Source organism: Phocoena sinus, chromosome 10 (genome assembly GCF_008692025.1).
Source record: "Phocoena sinus isolate mPhoSin1 chromosome 10, mPhoSin1.pri, whole genome shotgun sequence".
NCBI lineage: Eukaryota > Metazoa > Chordata > Mammalia > Artiodactyla > Phocoenidae > Phocoena > Phocoena sinus.
In genome coordinates this window covers 63,717,045-63,731,756 of record NC_045772.1, presented here as the reverse complement: position 1 = coordinate 63,731,756, position 14,712 = coordinate 63,717,045, and the positions used below count along the sequence as shown (strand labels likewise).

At 49.1% G+C, this 14,712-nt stretch overlaps 1 protein-coding gene across 1 annotated transcript in view; it reads right to left on the bottom strand.

Moving 5' to 3' along the window:
• The window catches only part of RACGAP1 (Rac GTPase activating protein 1), a 33,501-nt gene extending 26,244 nt beyond the window's left edge, over positions 1-7,257 (bottom strand). Inside the window, 2 exon segments of the mRNA XM_032646701.1 lie at positions 2,372-2,400; positions 7,237-7,257. The gene's annotated coding sequence lies outside the window, so the exon portion shown is untranslated.
• Positions 7,258-14,712: the final 7,455 nt, after the last annotated feature.

Sequence of the window (14,712 nt, the reverse complement as noted above, 5' to 3'; positions counted from 1 at the left end):
AAACTAAAACCTCACCACCCTAAACAACTATATGCACCTCCCTATCTAATCTTTGCCCATTATGCACCCATATTTCATCGAATTGCAATCATAGATTTATACATAATTTTGTGTTTTACTTTTTTTAAATCATGTTTCCATTAAGTTACAAAAAGTTCATGAACATTTATTTAACTGTTCTCTTCCTTGGACATTTAGGTAATTTCGTTTTTTTTGTTACATCTACTTAGAACCTCTCACATGGTCACTCCCTCACTTCCTTCAGGTATTTATTCAAATGTCATTGCCTCTTACAGATGGCCGATAGGCACATGGAAAGATGCTCAACATCGCTAATTATTAGAGAAATGCAAATCAAAACTACAATGAGGGGCCTTCCTGGCGCAGTGGTTGAGAGTCCGCCTGCCAATGCAGGGGACACAGGTTCGTGCCCCGGTCCGGGAGGATCCCACATGCCGCAGAGCGGCTGGGCCCGTGAGCCATGGCCGCTGAGCCTGCGCGTCCGGAGCCTGCAACAGGAGAGGCCACAACAGTGGGGGCCCACGTACCACCAAAAAAAAAAAGTCTGCAAATAAATGCTAGAGAGGCTGTGGAGAAAAGGGAACCCTCCTACACTGTTGGTGGGAATGTAAATTGGTGCAGCCACTATGGAAAACAGTACGGAGGTTCCTTAAAAAACTAAAAATAGAGCTACCAAATGATCCTGCAATCCCACTCCTGGGCATATATGTGGAGAAAACTATGATTTGAAAAGATACATGCACCCCAATGTTCACAGCAGCACTATTTACAATAGCCAAGACATGGAAACAACCTAAATTTCCATTGACAGATGAATGGATAAAGAAGATTTGGGGCTTCCCTGGTGGCGCAGTGGTTGAGAGTCCACCTGCCGATTCAGGCGACACGGGTTCGTGCCCCAGTCCGGGAAGATCCCATGTGCCGCGGAGTGGCTGGGCCCGTGAGCCATGGCCGCTGAGCCTGCGCGTCCAGAGCTTGTGCTCTGCAACAGGAGAGGCCACAACAGTGACAGGCCCGCATACCACAAAAAAAAAAAAAAAAGATGTGGTGTATATATACACAAATAGAATACTACTCAGCTATAAAAAAGAATGAAACAATGCCATCTGCAGCAACATGGATGAACCTAGAGATTATAATAAGTGAAGTAAGTCAGAAAGAGAAAAGACAAATACCATATGATATTTATATGTGGAATCTAAAATATGGCACAAATGAACTTATTTACGAAACAGAAACAGACTTAGACACAGAAAACAAACTTATGGTTACCAAAGGGGAAAGGGGGTGGGATAAATTATGAGTTTGGGATTAGCAGAATCAAACTACTATATATAAAATAGATAAAACAACAAGGTTCTACTGTATAGCACAGGGAACTAGATTCAGTAAACTATAATGGAGAAGAATATGAAAAACAATATATATATAAAACTGAATCACTTTGCTGTACACCAGAAACTAATACAACATTGTAAATCAACTACACTTCAATTTTTAAAAAAGTCATTGTCTCATTCTTAACCACACTATTTTAAATTGCATCTTTCCCCCTAACACTTCTCTGCTTTATTTTGCTCAAAAGCACTCATCTCCACCTAACATACTTATATATTAACTTACTTATTTTGTTTATTGTCTGTCTCCCCAATAGTTTAAGTTCCAAGAAGGCAGGGATTTTTGTTTGTTCATCGCTGAGCCCCTGGTGCCTAGAACAGTGCCTGACACTTGGCAAATGATTACTAAATATTCACCGAATAAATAAATTGAACATCACCAAGGACAGTGTTTTTCTTCAGGTGGCCGTGTGCCTTAAAATGGATTTCCAAGGCTGGGATTACCAAGTCAGAGGATAAAAACCTCTTATGACTCTTTTTTTTTTTTTTTTTTTTTTTTTGGTACGCGGGCCTCTCACTGTTGTGGCCTCTCCCGTTGTGGAGCACAGGCTCCGGACGCGCAGGCTCAGCGGCCATGGCTCACGGGCCCAGCCGCTCCGCGGCATGTGGGATCTTCCCGGCCCAGGGCACGAACCCGTGTCCCCTGCATCGGCAGGCGGACTCTCAACCACTGCGCCACCAGGGAAGCCCTATGACTCTTGATATACAGTGCCAAAATATTTTCTAAAAGGGCTGTACTAATGTACAGTACTCTCAACAGTGTAAAGGCCTACTAATGGTAACATAATCTGTTACCTTTCTAAGTTCTATTAACCCAAATAAACTGCAAGCTCCTTTAAAGCCAAGTAAGATTGTCCTGTACTTACATTTTGCACTTAATAAGCACCTGTTGAATGATTAAGCTATAGGAAAAGCGTCTTCTCTGAACACTTTCAATAACTCGAAAAGCTCACCTTCCACATTGAAGAGTATGATGACGTTTCTTTAAAAAAAAGAAAAAGAAAAAACAGCTTATCACCCCACGTTCCTATGCACACCCTCTGCCGAGGAATGAAATCCTGAAGAGGGATGTATGTGAAATGGCCTCGTTGTTACTAAGGCTGGGATTTAGGACGGGAAGGGCAAGATGTCATTGCCTACCTAGACTCACACAGCCCACTAGGGAGAGGGGCACCACTCGGAGCCGCGCCGGCCTCTCAAACACCAGGGCCTGCTTTTCCCTTCGAAAAAGTCTTGCTCCTCTGAGGAGAACGGTGGTGTTAGCCCACCCACTCCCTAACTCTGTCTTTAAGTGAGAGCCACTTCTTTGGGGTGGCTCCTGCCTTGTTCAAGCCACCATCTCAAAAAGAGGCCCCCGGCTTTCCACAGAACACGGCGCCAAGAAAGAAGCCACCCACTTCCCAGCCACCGCCCGCTCAGGCCGCCCGCGCCCCCGGCCCATGGAGAGCCTTCAAAGGAGGGGCTGTAGGAGCCGGCCTCCACCACAACCCGCGAGCGGGCCACGGCTTCACAACCGCGGACGCCTGCCTCCCACCACAAACCCAGCGCCAGACCCACCTTTTCTCGCAACTCCCAGCACCCACTTGGTCGGGTCCCCCGGGCCCCACCTGGGCGGCCTTCCACTTCCCTCCGCGACTCACCCAACGGCAGAGAAGCTCCTCGCCGCCAGCTCGTGTTTGAAATCCGGCCCCAACCAATCACAGAGAAATTTATTCCTCCCGCGCTGTCCCCCTACGTTGCGACGCACGCGTCAGGGCCACGGGGAGGGGGCGGGGACAAGGCTGGGCATGCGCGTTCTGATAGAGCGAAGCCAAAGGCAGCCATCTTGACTAAGGTCAACCGTTTTTTGTTGTTGTTGTTGTTTCCCCCTTCCCCTCAACCCCTCCGGAGCCCTTTCCTGAAGCCATTCACGATACCATGTTGACTAAGGGCAAGTGATACTTCTTGAGTGCAAAATATTCTTGGCCTTACTGTTTTCTCCAGACTGAGAAATAGGACTTTTGGAAACTGTTAACTGAACAGTGTCTCATCTCTCGATTGAATAGGAAGAATTCCGGAAGGAGATAGAACAGCAGTCATTTACAACCATATATGCCGAGCTGTACACTGCCTTCATTCATTCCTGCATTCCAGGTTTTCATTTGACACACATTTATTAATTGCACCAAATTTGTAACAAGGACTCTTCTAGGAACTGGAAAAATAAAGATGACATGATATCTGCTTTCCAGTAGCTACACATCGGGAAAACAAAAATATAAAATGAAAGTGCCATGATTTCATTTAATAAACGTTCATTTAGAACTTGGCATAGTGCTAACACGGGGCTTTCATGCTTTCTTTTAATCCAAATCCACAGCGAGAAACAGATTTTACATTACAACCACGTAGTACAGAACTCTGCTTATCCTTACTCCATGAATGTATTCTGAACTATTTTTTTCCTATTCTCTTACCACCACCCCTGCCATGTTGGTTGTCCCTACCTCATTGAATTTATTAATTATTAGCTACCTGCAACTTGAAAAAAATACTGGCTAATGCATGCAAGAAGCAGTGTGGTTTAAAGGGAAGATCACAGGTTTTATAATCAGAAAACTTGACTCCATTTAAACAAATACTGTGGAGCACTTTTGTGCCTCCGCATACCGCTGAACCAGCCACATCATCACTTTTTAACCCTTCTGTACTTCACTTCCTCCAACTATAAAACAGAAATAACAGTATCAACCCTATCTCACAGGCTTATTCCTAGATCAAACAGGAGAGTATGTGGAACACTATCAAAGTTTACACTTTGTAAACTGTAATAAAGATTTGTATTATTAGATAAGAGATGAAGAAATATTAACTGTACACATATTATCCCATTTATTCCTTCCCACAACCCTTCAACGTCAGGAGCACTCATTTAGTTGATTGCATTAGCCTGTGCCTCCTACACCTATAATACAGTTAAACATATACAAGAACAGAATATGTGTAAAGTGCTTTAGAAGCACAGATGAGGAAGCAATTAATCCTATCAGGGGGGCGGGAGTGTTAGAAAAGCCTACAGAGACTTGTTATCTGAGCTTGGACTTGAAGTATGAATAGGAATTTACCTGATAGAAAGGAGAGGCAATTCCTGACAATGTGACCTCTCAGAAATGAGTCACATGTATATATAATAAATACACAAGCAAAGGATTTGTGAAGGTTTAGTGCTGTGAAGGAATATTTACCGTAACATGCAGGTAACTGGGGGTTCAGTGGGTGTGACACCTCTTGTGCAGCTTGGGCCTGAGGAGGGGAAGAAGCTAGCAAAGAATGACCAGACTAGGAAAGGATGGGACTTTATCCTGTAATTGACAAAATGACAAGACAATGGGGATGGGGTTGACTCCAACTATGTTTGCATTTTACATAGGTCGTACCGCAAATGGCATGGAGGATTGTCTGGAGAGGGGAAAATCTGAAGGTAGAAAGACTCTTGCTTCATTGTTAGGGAGAGGACCTGAGCTGAATTAGGCCAGTGGCAGCGGGGATGGAAAGGAGGGGACGGGTGGGAAAGACATTCATGAAATCAAATGAATTTATTAAATGATTGGATCTAGGGGTTGAGGGAGAGAAGGGGGTATAAAATGACTCAGCTTTCTCCCTCTCCCTTTCACCCCTTATCCAATTACTTAGTGCAGCTCTTAAGTATCTCTTGTATGCACCCACTTTACTTCTTCCTACCTTCACCACCCTAATCCAATTCAGTGGTCCAAGCCATCAGTGAATCTGTTTACCCCTCACTTGCATTCTTTACGCCCTGAATGATCTCTTTTTAAAAAATTTTTAATATTTATTTTATTTATTTGTTTGGTTGCATGGGTCTTAGTTGTGGCATGCATGTGGGATCTAGTTCCCTGGCCAGGGATTGAACCCGAGCCCCCTGCATTGGGAGTGAGGAGTCTTACCCACTGTGTCACCAGGGAAGTCCCCCGAATGATCTTTTAAAAATGCAAGTCTAATCATGCCTCTCTTTTGTTTAAAACCATTAATGACTTCAACTTCCTCCTCAATAAAGACCAAAATCCTTAATAAGCCTCTCCTAACCTGGCCCTGGCTTGCCCCTAGAGCTGCACTTCCTGACCCTCTGGCGTTTGCAATTCCTCTTCCCCACCCTTACAGCCTCTTTACCTGGCTAAATTCTACTCAGCCTTTTGGGCAGCTGAGAAGTTTTCTGCCTTGCTCAGGGAGGTCTCTGAGGCCTAGAGCCATGCTTTTGCTACAAGTTTCCCCATCATCCTCTTCCTCCCCTGTCACACATGTCAGCTCATCTGTTTCATCTTCCTGGTTCTTCTAGTCACCAGCTATATGGCCTTTCAGAAGTCATCTGTGCCTTTGCTCACTCGTCTATAAATGTAAATCATAATAATACCTATTTCATAGAGTTGTTGAGAGGAATAAGTGAGACATCCATGTAAAGCAGTTGGCACACAGGACTTCCCTGGTGGTGCAGTGGTTAAGAATCCACCTGACAATGCAGGGGACACGGGTTAGAGCTCTGGTCCGGGAAGATCCCACATGCCGCGGAGCAACTAAGCCCGTGCACCACAACCACTGAGCCTGCGCTCTAGAGCCCGGGAGCCACAACTACTAAGCCTACACACCACAACTGTTGAAGCCCATGCGCCTAGAGCCTGTGCTCCGCCACAAGAGAAGCCTGACCACAACGAAAAGTCCAAGCACCACAAGGAAGAGTAGCCCACACTCCCAGCAACTAGAGAAAGCCGGTGGGCGGCAACAAAGACCCAAATGCAGCCAAAAATAGGTTTAAAAAAAAAAGTTCGCACAGTTCCTGGCACAGAGTAAGTGCTCCGTAAATATTCCTGATTTTCCCTACTAGACTGCAAACTTCCAGAGAACAGAGATGGTACTCCTCTCATTTACTGCTATAATCTCTTGCTTTTGCAGCTCCAATAAATAGTCCTTTGGGTGAGCGGAGGTGAGTTCAATAGGACGGTGGAAGCTTCCACTCCATCACCCAAATTCTGTCCCAAATGATGGATGAGGGTTGGTGACACTGCCCCCCCAATTCCTCCCTCCATCCAAAGCACCACCACACCCCTCCCATTCCACTCAACCCCCTTCCCTGCTGCACCAGCCCGGTGAGAAGCACAGGAAAGGTGGGGGGGGGGGGGGCGGGGGCGGGGGGGGGTCTTAAACCTCTTTCTTCCCAAACTATAGTCTGGGTAGAGAGGCATCCTGAGGCTGCACCTGTAACGGAAAAAGCATGAGAACTGATGCCAGAAAGCATGGATTCGATTCCAGCTCGGCCACCTATTAGACACGAGATGTTGGCTGGTTTTTTAATCCCTCGCATTGGGAGAGCCCCACGCACCGGATGGTTCAGGGATGCCAGCGAGATAACGATTGTAAACGGGCCTCTGTCAGCCGGAACGCGCCGTCGGAGGATGCGTTAGCACCGCTGCGCCCGCCCTCGCGGCCGCACGAGGCAGAACCCTCACCCCACTCCGGCGCGCGGGAGCAGCTAATGGGATTTATGCTAATGTGAGGACGCGGAGGACCGGCCGAGCGCGCCGCCCCGCCGCCTCCCGCGCCCCACCTCTCGCCCGGCGGGCCGCCTGCCCAGAAATCGCTACCGGGGAACGGGCACCGTCGGTCGCTGGGCAGTGGGGGGCCTGGCGGGGCGGGGCGAGACTGGGCCCGTGGCGGCGGGCCGTCTAGTCGCCGCCCAGTGTTTGTCTTCATCCTCTCTCCCCCTCTCGGTTTTTATCTCCCAGTTCCTTCTCATTTGCTCTCCATCTCTAGAGGTCTTACACCCTACCTCCAGTCGAGAATTACTGTTCCCTCCGTCAGTTACACCAGGACCTCTGGAGCACTTCCGCGTTCCAGGCAGTGCGCTCAGCACCGGCGTGGGGTGGGGTACAAGCGGCGCAGAGTGCGGAGGTGGGGACTGTGTTCTGGGGATTCGGGGGAAGCAAGCCCATTTTTGGCTGGGAATCAGAGAGGAAGAGGCGTCAAACCGAGCTTTGAGGAATAGATAGGATCCCAACGGGGAGGGGAGTGGGAAGTGAAGTAGTCAGAAGGGTTAAGAGAAAAATGGAGGGGACAGCCCTGGTGGCGCCGTGGTTTGGGAGTCCGCCTGTCAATGCAGGGGACACAGGTTCGAGCCCTGGTCCAGGAGGGTCCCACGTGCCCCGGGGCAACTAAGCCGGTGGGCCACGACTACTGGTCGTGGCCCTGCGCTCTGGAGCCCTGTGAGCCACACTACTGAGTCTGCGTGCCACAGCTACCGAAGCCCGCGCGCCTGGAGCCCGTGTTCCAGAGAGAGGCTCGCAGCAAGGAAGAGTGCCCCCCCCCTCGCTGCAGCTGGAGAGGACCCGTGGGCAGTAGTGAAGACCCAAGACAGCCAAAAATAAATAAATAAAAATTTAAAATAAATAAAACAGGAAAACTGACATGAGACCCAATTTCATTAAAACAAAAGAAAAAAGAAAATGGAGAAGTAAATCCAGCATGGCCGAAGTGCAAGGATCTTGAAGGGGGATGGTAAAGACTGGAGGGAATTTTGAAATCACAGTATGAGAGACCTTGAATACCAAGATGAATAAATTAAGATGAATTCTCTAGGCACTAGTGAGCCATTGAAGGTTTTTGAGCAAATGGCAGGTGAGTACTTCTTCCTATTCTCTAAGAGAAGGAGCAAAGCATAGTGGTAAAATGCATGGGCTCTGGAGTTATACTGGCCCTGGTTCAAGATCTATCTCTATCACTTATGACCTGTGTGATGGGCAACTTGATTTATCTGTGCCTCCATTTCCCTATCTATTAAATGGTGATGATAATTATAGTCTAAAGGACTGTTGGGAGGATTAAATGAGACAGTGTTTGCAAAACTCTTAGCACAGTGCCTGGCACATAGTAAGTGCCCCATAAGTATTAGTTATTATTACTTTGTGTCTCCCTGTCTTCTCTGTTTCTTTCCTCTCTTTCTTCTGATTCTTTCCTCCCTCTCATTGAAAACACAGAAACAAACAAAAAATCTTCCTGAATCCGTGGTTTCCCTGCCCCGTGCCTAGGAATCACCCTCTCACAATGAATAAAATGTTCAATTAAATCAGACTCTAGTAGAACCAAGTCCCCTTCAGAAACACACCTGTGCCTCTCCCAGGTGCCCAGGCTCAGCAGAGCCTTGCTTGGGGGAGCAGGTGTAGTTATCGAGGTCCTGAACTCATCTCTACTAGATTCCAGGCTCCTTGAAAGTCGAGACCACAGCTCATCCACCCTAACCTCGTCCCACTTCTAACAACGTACCTGACGTTCAGAAGGTCCCTGCTGTAGACCAGTGGTTCTCAAGCATGCATCAGAATCCCCTCAAGGGTTCTTGTTAAAACAGATTGCTGAGCACCACTGTTAGAGTTTCTGGTCATTAGGTCTTTGGTGGGGCCTGAGAATTTGCATTTTTAACACATTTCCAGGTGATGCTGTTGTTAGTGATGTGGGTACCACACTTTGAGAAGCACTGCTCTAGAATAGCTGTTGAATGGCTACCTCCAAGAAAATAAAGTAGCTTCACCACCCCTTTCCTATGCCCAGCTCGTCATGAGTATCCAAAATATGGATCCAAGGCCTAAAATCATGAAGAGTGAGACTCAGGAATTTTCTAAAAACTTCCCAAGTGATTCTGATGTGCAAACAGGTGTGAGTTCCACCAGCCTTGTATTGCCCCCCTGCACTCTCCCCCCGCTGACACTCCTGTATTCCCCTCCTCATTGTGTCCACCTCAGCTAACCCTGACCCAGCAAGGGCTACTGCCTGCCTGAACTTTACTCAGAGGACGCTTGGCTACTCGCGTTCAAGGTGGCTGGAACTGTAGGGAGACAGGCTGCAAAGAGGAAAGTAGCTGGTTCTGAAAAAAGACCAGAGATTTATGTAAATTGTAACAAGTAGCACTTACTACTAACTCTTAACCCTAAAAGTTAAGTCAAGAACCAGTGATCGGAGTCAGGCCTGGAATCAAATCTGGGCTCTCTCCCTCTCTGCTCAACTTCTGTTGTCTCCCGTGTTAAATGAGAATAACAGAACCTACTTCACAGGATCGATTTGAGGATTAAAAAGGAGATTATGGATGCAAAGTTCCCTTCCTCAGTTGTTGCTATTTATCCAGAATTTTCACACACATTTTATTAGATTCTCAACAGTCCTGTGAAGCAAGAAAGGCATTATTCCCAAAGGGAGGGGAATGTTCAACTGCTAGTTCCCTCCCATATTACAGATGAGAAAGCTGAGTCTCAAAGAAGTTAAATGACTTGCCTGGAGTCTGTGCGGTTTGGGTAAATAGGGGAAGAGCTGGAAGCAGAGCGGGCTGCTCCTCTCCACTTACTCTCTGTTTGTTCCTTTGCCATCTCCTTCCCGTGGGCCCCTTTTACTGCTCCTCTAGGTGTGTTTTACCAGAGCTGAACGGAAGGAAGTGGGGGCGGAGTTCTCTCTGCACCTCTCGGGGATGGTCCTGCTCTCCCGCCCACCACCCAGCCCTCTGCCTGCAGCCTCCTCCCTATTTCGGCCCCTATAGGACTGATACTGGCAGTCTCTGTGGCAAATATCTACCCTGAATTCAAATTCTGGTGCAATCCCCTCATGCGTTGTGTGAATTTAAACAGATCTCTTCCCCTCTCCAGGCCTGTCTTCTCATCTGTGACAGGAGGAGTGGTTTAAATCCATGGTTCCCAAATTTAGAGGCCTTGGAGTGATCACAGGAGATTTAGCTCCTGGCTCCATAAAGACTGTGAGTAACCCATCTGTGTGTAATTAACTGACTGTGTAACTGTGTGATTGCTGGGGGATGAATAAAATACAAATGAGCTTTAATGATGAGATCCAGAGCTCAGTCATTATGTGTTTTCTCAATCAACAGATATCAAAAATACAACAACTGGAATTCCCTATCAGACCAGTGGTTAGGACTCAGCACTTTCACTGCCGGGGGCCTGGGTTCAATGCCTGGTCAGGGAACCAAGATCTTGCAAGCTGCGTGGAACGGCCAAAAAGAAAAATGCAACTACTAACATGTCAGGGCCTTGGAAATGTATTGGAATGAAAAAGTTTGGTAATCCTTTGGAGGCCCTTGGAGCTGCCATGCTACAAAGCTACAAAAAGAGAAGGGGCTTTCCGCCACCAGGGGGCGCTGCATCCCGGTACTATATGGAAACTGAGGGCCGCGCGTGAGAGGGTGGTTCCAAACTGGGAGAGGGTGTGGCCTTGGGTCTAGAGACCACAACTGAGACCTGTTACACATAAGGCTCCGTAAGGGAGTTGTACCTCCAGAGCTGGGGGAGGTAAGGGACCCAGAGGCGACTCAGCACAGTGAAGACACCTAAGTTCCATCTAGTTGCACCTTGAGCTCCAGTTCCTGGCCTGGCACATAGAAAAATTCTCACATTTCACCTCAGCTATCTCCAGGCAAGGGAAGGGACTGAGGAAAGAAAAGGTACCAAACACGGCACGGATGGCCATCCCGAGTGAGTGGTCTTGGCACGAACCTCAGGAGTGTGGGGAACAGGCGGAGATCTGTGCAGGCAGGGAATGCTTTCTGAAGGTGGAGTTGGGGGCAATCAGAGAGGAGCAGAAAGGTCAGCAGAGGCGTTCAGTCATAATCCCACAGATGGTAGCTTCAGGCAGAGATTCTAAGAAAGGAATCATTATGAGAAGACCTTTGCTGAGATGTGGGCCTGCCTCGCCTGGCAATAGGAAGCAGCAGCTCACGGCCAGAGGGGAGGACAGGAGAGGCCGGCACCCTCCTCCACTGTCACCCTCCCGCCTACCCCACCCCAAATCTGCTGAACCCTGGGCAGAGTTCTGACCCAGCTCAGGCTCTCCAACCAGGAATTTCTCCCTGGCAAGGGCCAGAGAACCTTGAAGAGAGAAGTAGGTTCCCACACAATATACCCCAGAGGCTGAGGTCCTGTCACACTCATAAACTGTCAGGATCCAGAAAAGTTTCCAGCTCAACCTGAAGGTGCACACAGACAGACAGGTGCTCACCTTGACAAACTCTACCCTGCCCTGGGACAGACAGACATAAACACACACACACACACACACACACACACACACACACACACACACACACAAGCTCAGGCTTGATTTTAGCAGAACAAATGAAGGACCCAGAGCCAGAGCACTGCCTCACTGCCCCACTTCTCCTCCCTGGCCGAGCTCCACTTACCTGCTGTTCCCTTCTCGGGGCCGCCAGTGGGCTCTGAGCACCAGATCTCTTCCCACAGTCACTCAGCCTACCTGACCCCTTTCCCGCTCTGCCTGGGCTCTGGACACCAGCCCTGACCCCCAAGCTAAGTGTCTCTCAAGCACTACTCCTCCTGCCCTCCCACACCTCTGGCCCTCCTGGGATGCCTTTTTGAGGTTGCCAAGCTTGAGTGCCCATCTAAGCAGGGAAGACCAGCAGGAGAAGCAGCCAGAGGAACACGGGAATTCACACTGGTGAGGCTTCTTGGGCAGCAGAGTGGACAGCAGGATGGACAGGGTGGACTGGCCACTCTGGAGAGGGTGGGCACGCCCTGCCTTGCCCCATCTCAACAGGACCATCTCCCAAGCTTACTCACACACACACACACACACACACACACACCCCAGGCCTGTCTGCTCTGCAGAAGTCTGTTTCCCTGGGGCTCTAGGCCCTCTTTCTTCATTGCCCACCAAGCCTTTCCCATCTGCTTTCCCAGGGGAACCCTCAGTGATGGGTCCCCCCGCAGAGATCTCCAAATTTTCTAGTCTCTTTCAGTCTTCCGGAGGAGATAAGGCATATCAAATCTGCGATCACTGCAGCTGCCCCATTACAATCCAGCCCCTACACTTCCCACCTCGGTGCCTCCCTCCTGCCTCATGAAGCCTTCAAGGCTGGGAGGGAGGTCAGAATGGAGCCCATACTGGCAAAATGAGAAAAGATTAGAGCAATACATTTACTGTCAATGGCAATAAGGCTGCCTGAACAGGGGAGGAGGAATATTGAATTTCAGGCACTCCGGGGTCTCGATGGAGGAGCCCTGGCAGCCTGCAGCCCCAGGCCTGATGGAATGGGGAGGGCTGGTCCCAGCCCCAGCCAAATGGGGACCCTGGTGCCCCAGCCCTCCTGTCTCTGTATCGACCCCATCCTCCACAGTCACCTGCTGGGTTCCAGTTCCCTCCTCTCCCCTCCCATCATTTCTCCCTTTCCACTGCCAAACTTGTTTCCCCGCAGCAGTTCTTCTACTGGCGCAGGGTGATGGAGCAGAAAGAACACTGCTCTAGGGGCTGGAAAGGAGGCCTGGGCTCTAACCCCCCTACTGCATCCAAGCCGAGAGACTTCCTGCAAGTCACTGAGCATCTCTGAGTCTGGGAACAGAGTGGGCTGGGGGACAACGTGGCATTTGACATCCTGAGGTCATTCAGCCATCCATTGCTTCAGTGGTCTTGGGCAACATCACTTAACGTCTCTGAGCTCCCATTCATCTATAAAGTGGGGGTGAAGCAAATAACAAGACCTAACTATTTCCTAGGGCAGCAGTGATATGAAAGCTGTAAACAGTTTTGAGGGTTGCAATGTCTTGTTTACGTGGAATTCGTGGTATGTTCCCTGGCTGAAGAATGGGACTGAGCTTCGACCAGATGCTCCAGATGGCTCCTTCTGGCCCTAGGATCCTGGCTCTGGGCCCTGCCCTCCCCAGTGAGTGGAGGGTGTAACCTCTCTGGGAAGGCACATCAGGCAATTTCTTGGTCAAACAGGTCTGAGCTGAGGGGTCAACTGTCCTGGACCAGTCCTGAAAGACATTCTGGAGGGGAAGATTTTAGAAGCAGCTGGTCAATAGTATCTCTTTCCTAGCTCATCCTAGCCTTGTGTCTACATGTGAATGGCACCCCCTGGAATTGGGCAGTGTGGCATGTCTGCCTAGATGGGAGTGAGACAACTGTGGCCCAGCCTCCAGGTGATGGACAATGTGCGAGGCAGGGAGGCTAGGGGATGGACTTAACATTTATTTCTAGGCGGCCTGGAAACACATGCAGTGTTTTTCATTTGATATGTGGTCTACACAGTAGCCTGAGAGGCAGGTATAATTGACACGGAGGTTGAATAACTTGCCCATTGTTATCTGCTGGAAGGAACTCTGACTCAGGTCTGCTGGGTCCCATCACTCCACACTGCCTCCCGCTGGAGCAGAAGGCTCGAGGCTTCAGCCTCAGTCCTGGCTAGCCATGGCCGAGCTGGGAAACTGGGCAGATTTTTAAGAGAATGGCACTTCTTAACCAACTTAGCACAAAGACTGCCTTGGAAAGTGTAGAGCCCTGCTCAAATGCCTTAGACCTCCATGTGCTTCTTTTCTGGTTCCAACCTCATTTCTCACCCCACCTCCTCTGCGTGGTCCTCCCCTCTGGGCCAGATCTCCTCACTTCATTTTCCACCTGACACATCATGCTGATTCCTCTCTCCCCGTCCCCCTCTACCCATCCAGATCTCACCAATCCTTTGAAGCCTAGATTAGGGGCCTCCTCCTCCTTGAAGCCTTGCCTACCACCAAAAGTGGCAATAAGCATAGACTTCCTCAACTTACTAGTCACTTTTTATGAATGTGTCCTGATTCCCCAAGAGAGTCCCCAACGGATTCTCCGAGGACACAGACTATGTGTCCTACCTCTTTTTAACCTTGGGCTTGCCTAGACTCTGGTACATATTGGGTGTTAAAAAGACTTTTGGGGCTTCCCTGGTGGCACAGTGGTTGAGAGTCCGCCTGCCGATGCAGGGTACATGGGTTCATACCCCGGTCTGGGAAGATCCCACATGCTGCGGAGTGGCTAGGCCCGTGAGCCATGGCCGCTGAGCCTGCGTGTCCAGAGCCTGTGCTCCGCAACGGGAGAAGCCACAACAGTGAGAGGCCCGCGTACAGCAAAAAAAAAAAAAAAAAAAAAAAAAAAAAAAAAAAAAAAAAAAAAAAAAAAAAAAAAAAAGACTTTTGTAGCTGAAGGTGATGATCGTGGTGATGGTGCTTATGACAGAATTCACGTTTGAGTTTAAAGTAGAGGTGGGGGGACTTCCCTGGTGGCGCAGTGGTTAAGAATGCATCTGCCAATGCAGGGGACACAAGTTCAAGCCCTGATCCGGGAAGATCCCGCATGCTGCAGGGCAACTAAGCCCGTGCACCACAACTACTGAGTCTGCACTCCAGAGCCCTCGAGCCACAACTACTGAAGCCCACGCACCTAGAGCCTGTGTTCCACAACAAGAGAAGCCACCGCAATGAGAAGCCCACAC